The sequence below is a fragment of the Petaurus breviceps genome, unplaced genomic scaffold, assembly GCF_028583685.1.
Source record: "Petaurus breviceps papuanus isolate PSGF00001 unplaced genomic scaffold, PetGlider_PUasm1.0 90845, whole genome shotgun sequence".
Lineage (NCBI taxonomy): Eukaryota > Metazoa > Chordata > Mammalia > Diprotodontia > Petauridae > Petaurus > Petaurus breviceps.
In genome coordinates this window covers 26,755,136-26,770,007 of record NW_027187359.1, presented here as the reverse complement: position 1 = coordinate 26,770,007, position 14,872 = coordinate 26,755,136, and the positions used below count along the sequence as shown (strand labels likewise).

The 14,872-nt window shown below is 38.0% G+C and overlaps 1 pseudogene; it reads left to right on the top strand.

Moving 5' to 3' along the window:
- The window catches only part of LOC138148976 (very-long-chain enoyl-CoA reductase pseudogene), an 86,108-nt pseudogene extending 71,866 nt beyond the window's left edge, over positions 1–14,242 (top strand).
- Positions 14,243–14,872: the final 630 nt, after the last annotated feature.

The window sequence follows — 14,872 nt, the reverse complement described above, 5'->3', positions numbered from 1 at the left end:
ATAGGGGAAAAACGGGGAGAAAAATTGTAACTCAAACTCTTGTGGAAATGAATGTTGAAAATTTAAAACATACTTTAAAATTTAAAAAAAAAAAGAAATACTTCTAGGTTATCCCCAGTACATATAATACTTACTGATGGCTTTAAATAGATGCTACCTATTATTTTAAGGAAGACTCCATTTATTCCTATACTTTCTAGTGTTTTTAATAGGAATGGGTGTTGTATTTTGTCAAAAGCCTTTTCTGAGTCTATTGAGATAATCATATGGTTTCTACTAGTTTTTTTGTTGTTGATATGATCAATTATACTGATGGTTTCCCTAATATTAAACCCTTTATTCTTGGAATAAATCCTACCTGATCAAAATGTATTATTCTTGAGATAATTTGCTGTAGTCTTTTTGCTAATATTTTATTTAAATTTTTTGCATCTATATTCATGAGGGAGATTGGTCTATAATTTTCTTTCTCTGTTTTATCTCTTCCTTATTTAGGTATCAGTACCATATTTGTGTCATAAAAAGAATTTGGTAGGACTACTTCTTCACTAATTTTCCCAAATAGTTTGTAAAGTATTGGAATCAATTGTTCTTTAAATGTTTGATATAATTCAGTAGTAAATCCATCTGGCCCTGGAGATTTTTTCCTAGGGAGTTCATTGATAACTTGTTCAATTTCTTTTTTTTTCTTTTTAAAAAATTAATTTGTTTGTTTACTTTTAGTTTACAAGATTCAATTCCACAATTCCTTAAGTTTCACATTTTGTCCCCCTCCCTTCCCTCTCCCCCATGGCGGCATACAGTCCAATATAGGATCTGTAAATACTTTCACATTATACATTAGTCAGGTTATAAAGACAGATTGTATCAGATGGAATGAAAAATTGTAAAGAGGACATAAAATCAAACAAGAAAAGGAAAAAGATCAGGTAGTTTACTTCAATCTGGATATAAACTCAGTTCTTTCTAGCTCTTTCTCTGGATGTACACATTTCTCTCCATCATGAGTCTTTTGGTATTGACTTATATCACTGCATTGCTGAGATGAGTCCAGTCTATCAAAGTTGGTCATCACACATACGTTGTGTCTGTAATTGTGTACAAATTTCTCCTGGTTCTACTCTTCTCACTCAGCATCAGTTCGTATAAGCATCTCCAGGTAAATATGAAGTCCATCTGCTCTTGGTTTCTTACAGCACAATAGTATTCCATAACATGAATAGACCACAACTTGTTCAGCCATTCCCCAATTGATGGGCACCCCCTTAATTTCCAGTTCTTTGCCACCACAAAAAGAGCTGCTATAAATATTTTTGTACATATGGGTCTTCCTCCCACTTCTATGATTTCTTTGGGATATAACCCTAGGAGTGGTATTGCTGGGTCAAAGGATATGAAATTATTTATAGCCCTTTGGGCATAATTCCAGATTGCTCCCTAGAAAGGTTGGATCAGTTCACAACTCCACCAGCAATGCATTAGTGTTCCAATTTTCCCACATCCTCTCCAGCATTTGTCATTTTCTTTTTTTGTCATCTTAGCCAATCTGACTGGTGAGATGTGGTACTTCAGAGTTGTTTTGATTTGTATTTCTCTAATCAGTAGTGATTTAGAGCATTTCTTCATGTGCTTATAGATATCCTTAATTTCTTTCTCTGAAAACTGCCTGTTCATATCCTTTGACCATTTATCAACTGGGGAATGACTTGTATTCTTATAGAGTTGCCTCAATTCTCTGTATATTTTAAAAATTAGTCTTTTATCAGAGACATAGGTTGTAAAAACTCTTTCCCAATTTCCCACCTCCCCCTTAATATTGGTTACATTGGCTTTGTTTGTACAGAAGCTTTTCAATTTCATGTAGTCAAAATTATCCATTTTGCATTTTATAATGTTCTCTAATTCTTGTTTAGTCATAAAGTCTTTCCCTCTCCACAAATCTGACAGGCAAAACTATTCCTTGTTTTCTGAGACTGCTTACAGTATCAACCTTTATACCTAGATATATACTAGATAATGCACCCATTTAGACTTGATTTTGGTATGTGGTGTTAGATAATGGTCTATGCCCAGTTTCTGCCATACTATATTCCAGTTTTCCCAGCAGTTTTTGTCAGATAGTGGATTCTTATCCCAAAAACTGGGGTCTTGGGGTTTATCAAACAATAGATTACTATAGTCATTGACTGCTGAATTTTGTGTGCCTAATCTATTCCATTGATCCACTCCTCTATTCCTCAGCCAGTACCAAGTAGTTTTGATGACTGCTGCTTTATAATACAGATTGAAATCTTGTATAGCTAGTCCACCCTCCTAGCATTTCTTTTCATTAATTCCCTTGATATTCTGGACCATTTATTCTTCCAAATGAATTTTGTTGCTATTTTTTCTAGCTCTATAAAATAGTTTTTTGGAAAACTAATTGGTATGGCACTAAAAATATAATATAATTTAGGTAAAATTGTCATTTTTATTATATTAGCTCGACGCAGCCACGAGCAATTGATATTTTTCCAATTAGTTAGATCTGACTTTATTTGTGTGAAAATTGTTTTGTAGTTGTGGTCATATAGGTCCTGGGTTTGTTTTGGCAGGTAGATTCCCCAATATTTTATAATGTCTACAGTTACTTTAAATGGGATTTCTCTTTCTCTCCCTTGCTGTTGAATTTCATTAGAAATATACAGGAATGCAGATGATTTATGTGGGTTTGTTTTATATCCTGCAACTTTGCCAAATTTATTTATTGTCTCAAGTAGTTTTTTACTTGATTCTCTAGGATTCTCTAAGTATATCATCATATCATCTGCAAAGAGTGATAGCTTGGTCTCTTCTTTGCCTGATTTGATTCCTTTGATTTCTTTTTTCTTCTCTAATTACTACTGCTAACATTTCTCGTACCAGATTGAATAAGAGGGGTGATAGTGGACACCCTTGTTTCACCCTTGATCTTATGGGAAATGCTTCTAGCTTCTCCCCATTACATATAATACTTGCTGATGGCTTTAAATAGATGCTACCTATTGTTTTAAGGAAGGCTCCATTTATTCCTATACTTTCTAATGTTTTTAATAGGAATGGATGTTGTATTTTGTCAAAAGCCTTTTCTGCATCTATTGAGATGATCATGTGGTTTCTGCTAGTTTTATTGTTGATATGATCAATTATACTGATGGTTTTCCTAATATTAAACCCTTTATTCTTGGAATAAATCCTACCTGATCAAAGTATATTATTCTTGAGATAAGTTGCTGCAGTCTTTTTGCTAATATTTTATTTAAAATTTTTGCATCTATATTCATGAGGGAGATTGGTCTATAATTTTCTTTCTCTGTTTTATCTCTTCCTGATTTAAGTATCAGTACCATATTTGTGTCATAAAAAGAATTTGGTAGGACTCCTTCTTCACTAATTTTCCCAAATAGTTTGTAGAGTATTGGAATCAATTGTTCTTTAAATGTTTGATAGAATTCAGTAGTAAATCCATCTGGCCCTGGAGATTTTTTCCTAGGGAGTTGACTGATGGCTTGTTCAATTTCTTTTTTTGAAATGGGCTTATTCAAGTAATTTACTTCCTCTTCAGTTAATCTGGGCAACTTATATTTTTGTAAATATTCATGCATTTCACTAAGATTGTCAAGTTTATGGGCATACAATTGCCCTCGATCTTCTTAGAGAAGTGGGATGATACATTATCTTCCTTTCTTGACTCTTTAAATTGGGTATTCTGTAAAAGTTCTGTCCTTGACTGCTTTCCTTTCTATATTAGGAATTCTTAACCTGTTTTTTCATCATGTAACACTTTGACATTCTGCAGAAGTTTATGAACTTCTTCTGAAAGTAATGGTTTTTTATTTTTATTTTATTTTATTTGCTTTTTGGAGAGGCAGTTGGGGATAAGTGACTTGCCCAAGGTCACATGGCTAATAAGTGTTAAGTGTCTGTCGTAAAATTTGAACTCAGGTCCTCTTGACTCCAGGGTCAGTGCTCTATTCACTGCACTACCTAGCCACCTGCATAATGTTTTTTAGATGTCTGTCAAAATACATAGGATCACAAAAAAAATTTTCCCCCATCCCAGTTCACAGACTCTCTAAAATCTATCTATGCTTCATTCTATGGACCCAGTGTTAAGAACTAATAACCCCTGTTCTACAGGATTTTCCTTTTGATTCACATCTAGGGTTTTCCCCAAAAGGGGAGAATAAAAAGGTACATAACATATAGTATGAATAAATTAGTTACAAGTAACTTTCATTTACTCAAAAGGAAGGCTAAACATAAAAGACACTATGCATTAACAGAATTAACAGGAATTGAGACTTAACTGTTACATATATAACTGTTATAATCTGCTGTTTTGTTTAAACTTCATTTAAAAATACAGTAGTTTGTAGATCTACTAATTAGGCATTTTAAATTTCACCTTGACTTGGAACTGTCCATACAATTCCTTATACATGTCTACTGGTAAAATGGCTAGTATTGATCCAATCCTTTTGGTGTGGTTGTTTTCTCTGATTCAGAAGCTTCTCCTGCCACCAGCAAGCTCCACCTTGATGGAACTCTAGGCTTCTCGACCTTTAGAATTCCCAAAACTGCTTCCAAGTCTGAATATGTTCATCTCAAGTTATTCATTAACCTCATATCAAGAAAGAACAAACACAAAAGAGGAAGTCAAAACCCAGGTTCAGCCTATCCTAGGAATGACGTACTTTATCTATCACGTGTAAATAACTATATGAGGGCCTGAGTAGGGGAATGGAGCTGGCCTCTCCTATTTTCCCCCTTCTAAAAATGCTACTAGAAATAGTCTGGTACAATTCACAGGTAGAAAAGAGGAGAGAGATAATGCTTCCTTTTGTATATCCAGTGAGTCATGAGTCATTAACTGTTCTGGATCCCCTTTCATTAATGGAATTCTTTATTATCTTACAATGCAAGCCTGTTAATGAAGAGTTACTCATGGTCAGAAGCAACCCTCCCTCCCCCTTACCCTACATAGTCCATTGGAGCCATGAATGAAGAATAATGCTCCACAGGATGGGAGAGGGACGGGTGTTTGGGTATGGAAAAATCACAGGGATGATGAGTAGAACACCAGGATCAATCAATTGGCACACACTTTTTAGAGGCAATGGTAGTACTGAATTGGCTATAATTCACAGAAAAAGAGGTATAAAGGAGTGTTAATACATGGTTCAGCGCCCCCACCCCCACCCCAGAATGTGTTTCAAAGGTGTTCTTTCAATGCATTGTCTCTGGAGTTCTTGTAGAGAAAGTGTGATAACAGCAGGCAACAGCAGTGTGGGAAATGAATATGATATAGATGCATACATACAAAGTGTATATGTGTGTGTGTCTGCACATGCATATATGTATACACATGTAATGTGTACAAAGTACATACACATTTAAACATATGAATGTGCACATGCTTTCTATATACCATGTACACACTTTATATTACATATATGTGATGCATATAAGAAGATAGACTCAGATGAGAAAATTCTCTGCCTCATTAACAATAAGGGCCTTAATGCTGGGCTTTTTACCATGATCTCTCAGGCTGACCCAGGATCAAATGTCCTTCCCCCTCATAGGGAATAATAATCAAGCAAACATCTAGGCTGGGTCCAGAGGCAGAACTATCCTTGCTGATGAGGGGGCATGAGCAATCAGGTACCCTATAACCAGCAAAGGTCCAGACACCAAGCCTCTCACAATCCAGCCCCTTGAATTGTCCCCTTGCCACCAGGCCTCCTGGTCACCCATAGTGGATCAAGTTCCCAGCCTTAGCTCATCCCCAAATCAAATAACCAATATTCAAGAAAATCAAATCAATATCCAAGTTTGGACCTGGAACATGATGTCTCTTCTTATTGGGAAGGTATGACAGTCCACTGGTCTATGGCTAGCAAACTCTTTTCCTTCTTTCCAAATCCCTGTGATTTGGAGTTGAAAGACTGCATAGTTGAGAATTTCTTTGCTCTGATAGCACTACCCAATTTATCATCCCACTCTTTCTCCCAACTTAGCTCTTCCCTTTTCATGTCTCTATACTTCTGTGACCTCTCTTTCCATTGTGCCCTCTAGAAACCCTGTTCTATTGTTAACAAAAGATCCTTTACATTAAACCTTTTCCCCTCATATTCCTTTTGTATTCCTGCAATCATGAAAACTTGGCTCCCTCTAGAAGTCACTGTCTCCCTCAGGGCACCTGGTAGTATAGTGGATGGAGTGCTGGGCCTGGAATAGTAAGGCCAGAGTTCAGATTTAGCTGTGTGACCTGGGAAAGTGACTTAAATTCTATTTGCCTCAGTTTCTTCAACTTTAGAATGAGGAAAATAATAGCACTTACCTTACAGGATTGTTGTGAGGATCAAATGAATTAAAATTTATAAAAAGTGCTTAGCACAATGCCTGACACATATTAGGAACTTTGTAAATGCTTATTCTCTTTCCCCCCTTCCTTCTCTCTCTCCCTACCCCGCCTCCAGTACTAAGTACCTTCCTCTAGAGCTCCCCACAAATATTACCCTTAACTATTCATTGCTATTTCTATACTCCTCCTTGGCCACCACAGCAACCTCTTCTCAATGAGTATTATCTCCATTCAGATATCCTACTCAGATCCTGGTGCCAATTATCTACCAGTTCCTAGGTCATTTCCTTTCTTTCTCAAGCTCACTACCTAGTTTGCCAGTCTTCTCTACCCCAATCCCTGCCTTTATACTCAGGGATTTCAATATATGTCCCCTCACACATTCTGGCTTCTCAGTTTATTGACCTCCTCAACTCCCATGACCTATCACTCTATTTCATACGCACACAGGATTTTTTAAAAAGGAAAATTGATCACATCATCACCTACAATTGTTCCAACTCCATGATCAAGAACTTTGAAATTCTTCTCTTTGATCTTCACTTCTTATCTCTCTTTGTGTTTCATCCTTCCTAAATCTATTCTTTCACCTTGGAATTAGTCACTCCACCCCTCCTTGTTTTCCTATTACCTCTACTTTGACTTTGCTTTCCTTCCTTTGAAATCTTGATGATAGCTAACTTATATCCTCCAATCCCTGGATGGTTTATATCATCACTTCTCAACCCTTACCAGTCACTAACCCTGGATTACCCCATGTTCTTACTTGCATGTGGATAAATACAACTAGAAGGGGTAACACAAAATGCTCACTGAGTTCAAGAAAAATCTGTTATTTATTATGCAATTAGAACAATCAAGCTTGTTCCTGAAGAACAAATGGAAAAATGAAGCTTCCTCCCTTCTTTTCAGAGGTAGGGGATAGTGGGTATAGAATATTACATATACTACCTGACTTGATTTATGCTCTATAGGTTAGTTTTGCTGCATTGGGTCTTTTTTCTTCCTGCTTTATTCTTTGTTTTAAGTGATGGCTCTTTGAGTAGAGGCCAAAGATAGGTGATATATAAAAAAAAGATATCAAAAAATATTTTTTAAAGTTATGTTATCTATTCTTAACTCACCTTTCCCATGGCTACATGGCAAGTCTTTTATTTTTTTCTAGTTGGTTCCCCATTTTACTCTTCACAGTATTTATTTCAAACCTTCTCTTCTCTTCTCAAGCCACATATAGATAAGCACCTGTCTCCTCCCTCTCAACATAAGACCTCAAGTCCTACTTCACTGATAAAATAGAGGTTATACACTGGGCACTTTTTTGGCTCCTCAGTGTCACACTTCAAAGCACTTCAGTGTCATCCCTTGTTCTTTCCTCTTTTGTTTTAGTTTCAGAGAGAGAGAGTCCTCCTCCTGCCTGGACTAGCCTCTCTACTTGTGTACTTGATCCTATTTCCTCTGAATTCCTCAGGGAGGTGACCCCTTTGATCATCATCACTCCTTCTAGTCTTTGTCTCCTTTCTTCTTTCTCTTGTCTAGAAGTATAAGGAATTTTCTCCCATCCTAAAAAACAAACATGATCCTGCCATCTCTGTAAACTGTTCCCCATCTGTCCCATCTTTTATAGCCAGGTGGTGGTTCTGGCCCATCCTCCCTTGCTTTCCAACCAGAACCAATGTAGGATGGCTGGCTGTTGGGCCTGGTGGCAACTACCCACCTTGCCTTCCCCCTTCATTTCAGCAGAATTCATCTGGGAAGACCTGTCAGTATTAAGTAACAAAAGTTGAATCAATATGCATGACAAGGTATCAGGTGATCATTTTATCCTAGGATAGACATGTTCCCATGTAATCAAAAACCAAGAAGAGCCATTAATGGAAAATAGAGGCAACCAATTGATGGGTATCTTTTCCATTTCCAGAAGGAATGGTAGAATTGATTTCAATATGGTTCCAAGAGCAAGAGGTGGAAAGGGTTAAAGAGCTGTCAGGTTGGAAAGTGGCCAGGTGTTAAAGGGCATGGGCCCACCTAGAGTTGTCTCACCAATCAGGACAGCTAATCTCAGGTCAGGAGTTGTACAGCACTCTTGTACACAATTTCTGCAGATCTCCTCAAAGGGTACAGTATGAGGTGATTTCCTTCTCAGGAGGTGTAAAGAAATATTCCAAGAAGCAGTGCAGGATGGAAGGGTTTCTGTGTTCCAAATGAGAAGACTTCACATAGGAACCCTGATACTTCCTAACAAACTGAGCCATGTGAGTCTCAGTTTCCCCATCAGTAAAGTGGGAGAAATAGCATGACATAGTGAATAGAGAGCTAGGTTGGAGCCAGGAAGATTTGGGTTCCAGTACTGCTTCTGATACGTACAGGCTATAAGACTGTGGGAGGGTCACTGAACTTCTCTCTGCCAGGTGGTGCAGCTAATGGAGCACTGGGCCTGGAGTCAGAAGACCTGACTTTAAATTCAGTCTCAGACATTTCCTAGCTTGTGTGACCTTGGGCAAGTTATATAACCTCTTTTTGCTTCAGTTTCCTCAACTATAAAATAGGGATAATGATAGCATTTACCTCCCCGGGTTGTGAAAAATAAATGAGATAATATTTGCAAAACATTTAGCACAGTGCCTAGCACATAGTAATGCTATATAAATGCTAGCTATCATTATTATTACTATATTATTTTAAGATAAGAAGTCACAGAAAGTTGTAGATCTTCAACTTTTAAAGGAGTTTTCCTGCAGCTATAAAATCATGGGTAGGTGATGTAGTGGATAGAGCACTGGTCCTGGAGTTAGGAAGACCTGAGTTCAAATCCGACCTCAGACACTTTCTAGCTATGTGACCCTAGGTAGGTCACTTACCCCCATTTGCCTCAGTATCCTCACCTGTAAAATGATCTAGAGAAGGAAATAGTAAACCACACCAGTATCTTTGCCAAGAAAACCCCAAATGGTTTCACTAAGAGTTGAACACAACTGAACAACAAGAAAAATGAACTGATGGGTACCAAACAGCAACAAAAAAGTAATTATAATAATGCCTGCACTACTAACCCCATTAAGTTTATTGGATCACTGTGAGTAAAGTGCTTCATAAACCTTAAAATACCATTTACATGTCAAATTAATCCTATTGTTTCATGGTGACATCATTTTTCTTCTCAAGGCTGATGTTTAGTCTTCCATAGATGAGGGAATTTGATTATTATTTGCTTATTGATAGGATCAGGGGGTTCTAGAACTGAAGCGGATCTTAGAGAGAGATCATACCCCACTTACACCCTTTTGGGGGAGGAGGAACATATTAAGAGAGCCAGGATTCATTAAAGTAGGGAGTCAGCATTTGAACCAAGGACCTGAGACTTCAAAGTCAGTGCTCTTCTTATTATATCATATTGTTTTGATGGATAAAGTCATTTTCAGCTCTAAGTCCCTTATATTTCAGGGGTTATAAATCTCTAGGTTTTAGTTTTCTCATCTGTAAAAGAAGGGAGCTATAAAAGAGGACGTCCAAAGCCCCTTCTGGCTTTGACCTTCTAACAAGACCTCCTGGGATTCTGCCTGTGAGGTCGCATGGACTAAAGCTTACATTTGCAAACCAGAAGGAAGTGTGAAATGGAAACATGAAGCCAACATTCATCAGGCAGGCCCAGGGTCCTGTTTTGTGACTTAATATTTGAGTAGAGTGAGCCACCATTTTGAGAAACCTGGATCCACTTCAATGTCTTTTCATTGTGCAAGTTCCAGCTCACAAGGCCCATCCTTTCCAAGAGTTTCATTTGCTTGCTATTATCACCTATTGTTTGTTGGAGCAGCCTAGACAGTGAAACTCGGGTAAGACACATGTCAAGGGACCAAGTGGTTTGGAAAAGTTACACTATGAAAGGAGGGTTACTCCCTAAAGAGAATAGCTATTTAATAAGATTTATTAACTGTAGCATTTATTCATTCAGAAAGAATCCTAGAAACAATCAAAGCAGATAAATGTTTATTCAAGCAATATGGGAAGCTATGCTCTTAGGTGATTACTTCAATATGTCCACACACATCATGAATGATGAAGTGGGAATGAGATAGCCCTGCATTAAGGATCAGAAGACTTGGGTTCCAATTCTGGCTCTTTCCCTTGCTAGTTGTGTGGCCTTAGTCAAATGACCAAAACTCTGAGAGCTTCATTTTCCTCATCTATAAAATAAAGATAATATATACCCTACCTACTCTGTAGATGTTATGAGGATCAAATAAAATAATTCATGAAACATATAGCTCAGAGCACTGGATCTGCAGCCAGAGAAAGTGAGTTATAATGCAAGCTCTAATCTTTATGACCTGAGTGATTTTAGGCAAGTTAGTAAATCCCTTAACCTCTGTGGGTCTCAGTTTCTCCTTCTATAAAATTAAAGGAAGATAGACTAAATTATCTCTAAGATTCTGTCCAGCTCTCAATGCCATGATCCTAATGTATGTATAGTGTTTTGAAATCACAGAATCTCAAAATTGAGAGGGACCTCAAAGGTCATCTGGTTCAATCTATTTTTAACAAAGAATCCCATTTTCTGTTAACAACCACAACAAATTGTCATCTAGCCTTCACTCAAATATCTCTAGTGGAAAAGAACCCATTCCATTTTTGTACAGCTTTAAATAAACCAATCAGTTATTTACTAAATAACTATTATGTACCAGGCAATGGGAATATAAAGACAGAAATACCTGCATTTAAGAAGCTTACATCTAATGGGGTGGGAGAACAAATATGAAGTAGATACAAGATGATAGAAGTGGATGCATCAGGACAGGCTTCATGTAGAAAGTAGTGCTTGAAAAGGTTGTTCCTTTCCCTTAAAACAAATAAGGGATTCCAAGAGGTAAGGGTGAGAGGGAAGTACCTTCCAAAAATGGGGCACAGATGTCACAGTGACAGGAGATTGAGTGTCCTGTGCTAAGTAACAGCAAGAAGGTCAAGTCAACTGGACAACAGTATGCATGAAGAGGAATAGCATACAACCAGGCTAGGATTGTTGAATGGGTTAAGACTGATATATTCTAAAAGTTTATATTTACTATACAAGATAATAGGGAGCCACTGGAATTTATCAAGTAGGGGAATATATATAGCAAAATTTGTGCTTTAGGAAAATTACTTTGGCAGCTCATTGGAGGATAGATTAGAGTAGGGAGAGATGAGGTAGAGTGACCAAGCAGAAGGCTATTGAAGTCATCTAGGAAAGAAGTGAGGAGGGCCTTAAGTAGAGTGGTGGCTATGTAAGTGGAGAGAAAAGAATAGATGTGAGAATTCAGAGAAGCTAGGGGTTCACAGCTAGCAAACTCAGCTTGGTTCACATGTCATTGTATTTCAGAGAGAGCTTGGGGGAGGGGGCAGAAGGGAGAATATGAGGAGAAGACAAGAAGCAACAGCAGAACCATATAAAGATGTCATGGTGCTCTCAGAGCTTTTTAGTGTTTCCCTTTTTTCTCTCTGGCTAATCACCAATCTGCAGGCAGGAATATAAGTTGTTTGAGTGCACATGAGCGTGTGTGTGTGCATGTACATATACATGTATGTATATGTATGCGTATATATATATATTCATATTCTTTGGGTTGTCTGAATAGGCCCACAACTATATTGCTATATTATCTAGAGTATCCAGAGTAGAGATGGGTTTGACCATTGGGGGAGCTAGGTGATAAAGTACTGTGTCCCAGATTCAGTTTAGAGTTGCAAGTCTGACTGTGCTGGTTGAGTCTTTGAGAGGTATGTTCTTGTTGAGAATCACCAGCACACAACCTTGTGTAGTCACTAAGGCAGTGAAGCCCAGTCACAGAGTGTACCAGGTCTACAAAAAGGGGCCACAGCCAAATAACTGAGGGCAGTCTTGCTGTGGACACACCAGACAGGAGCCTTCAGCTCATGCAGCATTTTTTCAACCACATCTCTTCACTTGAGTGGCAATGTCATCAATAGTTTACCATTAAAAGGATAAAGAACAAAGAATGTTAGGGATGGCGGGGATCTTTATCCAGTCCCTTTGTTTTGTTTTGGGAAAATGGAAGCCAAAGATGGAGAAAAACTTATCTGATGTCACATCACTAGTTAATGGTGCAGGGGAAAAAAAATCTTTTTGATACTGGCAGCTTCAAAAAATAATAGTACCATGTACAGCTCATGAGATATTTTCTCTTTAACTTTTTATGCATATCTGCAGTGTTTAGATAAAACACAGTGAAGTACTATTGTCTGTCTTACCATTATCAGCCCCATCAACATTTTAAGAAATCATATTTGTATCTGAAAGAATAAAAATCTCCTACTTCCCCCCCCCACCCCCAGCATACCTTTTAGTGTTTGGAAAAGACCATTAAAACAAGGCTGATTCCTGGGCTTTCAATGGCTCTTTGGGCTGCAGGTATTTGTAAAACATGGACCTTTTCTCATAATTGACCATCCATCTTCACAGCACTCATTTAGTCTTCTTTATCCACTTTTGGGCACATTGTCTTACCTTTCTTTAGGGGATTCATCAATTCATGCTTTGAATGCTTTGTGTTCTGCAGATGATGTTTCTGTTGAGTAGGTCCCAAGATTTAAGACTGAAGAGTAAAATGTCATATTAAGACTTATTTCCTTTTAAAAACATCCCATAGAGTGGCTTGTTTCCAGCCACTAGCCTTGACATGATCCAAGCATGGGGCTTTTCTGCTGAGGGGCCTCTCGGAGTTAGGAGACTCTCTGTCCTTGGCACACTAGTTCACCATGCCCACAGCAGGAACAAGACATATATCTCTTTTCTGACTTTTCCAAGCCCTAGCCAGGCATTCTGAAATATCACTAAGCCAAACTTTTATTCAATTGTCCCTGGCTTCAGGGGCATGGAAATCAGCCATCATACTATTCCAACTTTTAAAAAATATTCCCTAGGGATTTGCCCTTGTTGATAGTTCAAGGATATCTGAATTTTATCTGTCTGTTTTCCTTCTACTGATAGATATGGCAACCTCTCCACACCTTACTACATGGTTTTCATAAATTATTGTGGCCAAAAATTCATCCCCTGAGGGCCACTCCACACAGGATGAGCCTTTCTGTGCTTAGTTAGGTTGATCGTTAGATGACAGGCATGTACCCAAATAAATTTAATACAAATTCAAACAAGTGCATAGGAGAGGTACAAAAAAAGCACGGTGAGAGATCCAATGCCTGGCAGTAAGGACAGAGGGAGATAAGAGAAGGCTTTAAGAAAGACATTTGAGGTCATGAGCTAAGAGGCCACAGCAAGTGGAGACAGAAGCCTGTGAGTGACAAAGAGTCATAAAGCACTATGAGGTACAGATCTTGGATGCCAAGACACAGGAGAAGCTTTGTTAGGATAAGGTGAAACCCAATGCCACCATTGATGAGAACATGAACCTCTTCACAAAATCATCTCCATTGCCATGCTGCCCCAAAGCCCTTTCAGCTAAATCCCAAGAGCAGGTCCTTGAAGGATGAAGACATTCCATAGAGACTGTGTGTGGGAACAAGAGTCACTCTCCACTTTAGGAACCTGGGAGCCCAGATCATCTGGGAATCAGTGTTCCAGACAGAATATGTTGGCTCTTACCTCAATTTACCTGCTCTCCTACTTCCCAGTTCCCTTCATCTATGTTCACAAGAATGACTTTAGGTCCAACTGGGACAGTATATAGTTCATCTTGCCTGCATCTGTTGCTCATTCCTCTATGAAGCACTTATGGGAGATACTACTTGTTCATTGCTTCTCTCACAGATTGATCCCTGAACAACAACTTCAAGAACTATACCTATTGTTGGGTTTTACTGCCTCAGTGGCAGGGATCAAAAGTAAAATACTTATGAAGAGGGAAAGGATGGGGGTAAGAGAGAGGGGAATAAACAAGGGGAAAATAGCATGTTAATTATTATAACTATAAATGTGAATGGGTTGAATTCACCTATTAAACAGAAGTGGAATACCCTTTGATCCAGCAACAGCACTACTATGTCTATCCCAAAGAGATCATAAAAAAGAGAAAATGACCTGCATGTACAAAAATGTTTATAGCAACTCTTTTTGTGGTGATCAAGAATTGGAAACTGAGGGTATGTCCATCAATTGGGGAATGACTGAACCAGTTCTGGTATATGAATGTAATGGAATACTATTGTTCTATAAGAAGTGATAAGCAGGCAGATTTCAGAAAAACCTGGGAAAACTTATATGAACTGATGCTGATTGAAGTGAGCAACACCAGAAGAACACAGTAATAGCAACATTATGCAAGGAACAACTTTGATAGACTTAGCTGTTCTCGGTAATACAATAATTTAAGACAATTCCAAAAGACTAATGATGGCAAATGCTATCCACATCCAGAGAAAGAACTATGGAGTCTGAATGCAGATTGAACCAAACTATTTTCTCTTTCTTTCTTTTTTTTTTTGCTTTCTCTTTCTTGTGGTCTTTCCCTTTTGCTCTGATTCTTCCTT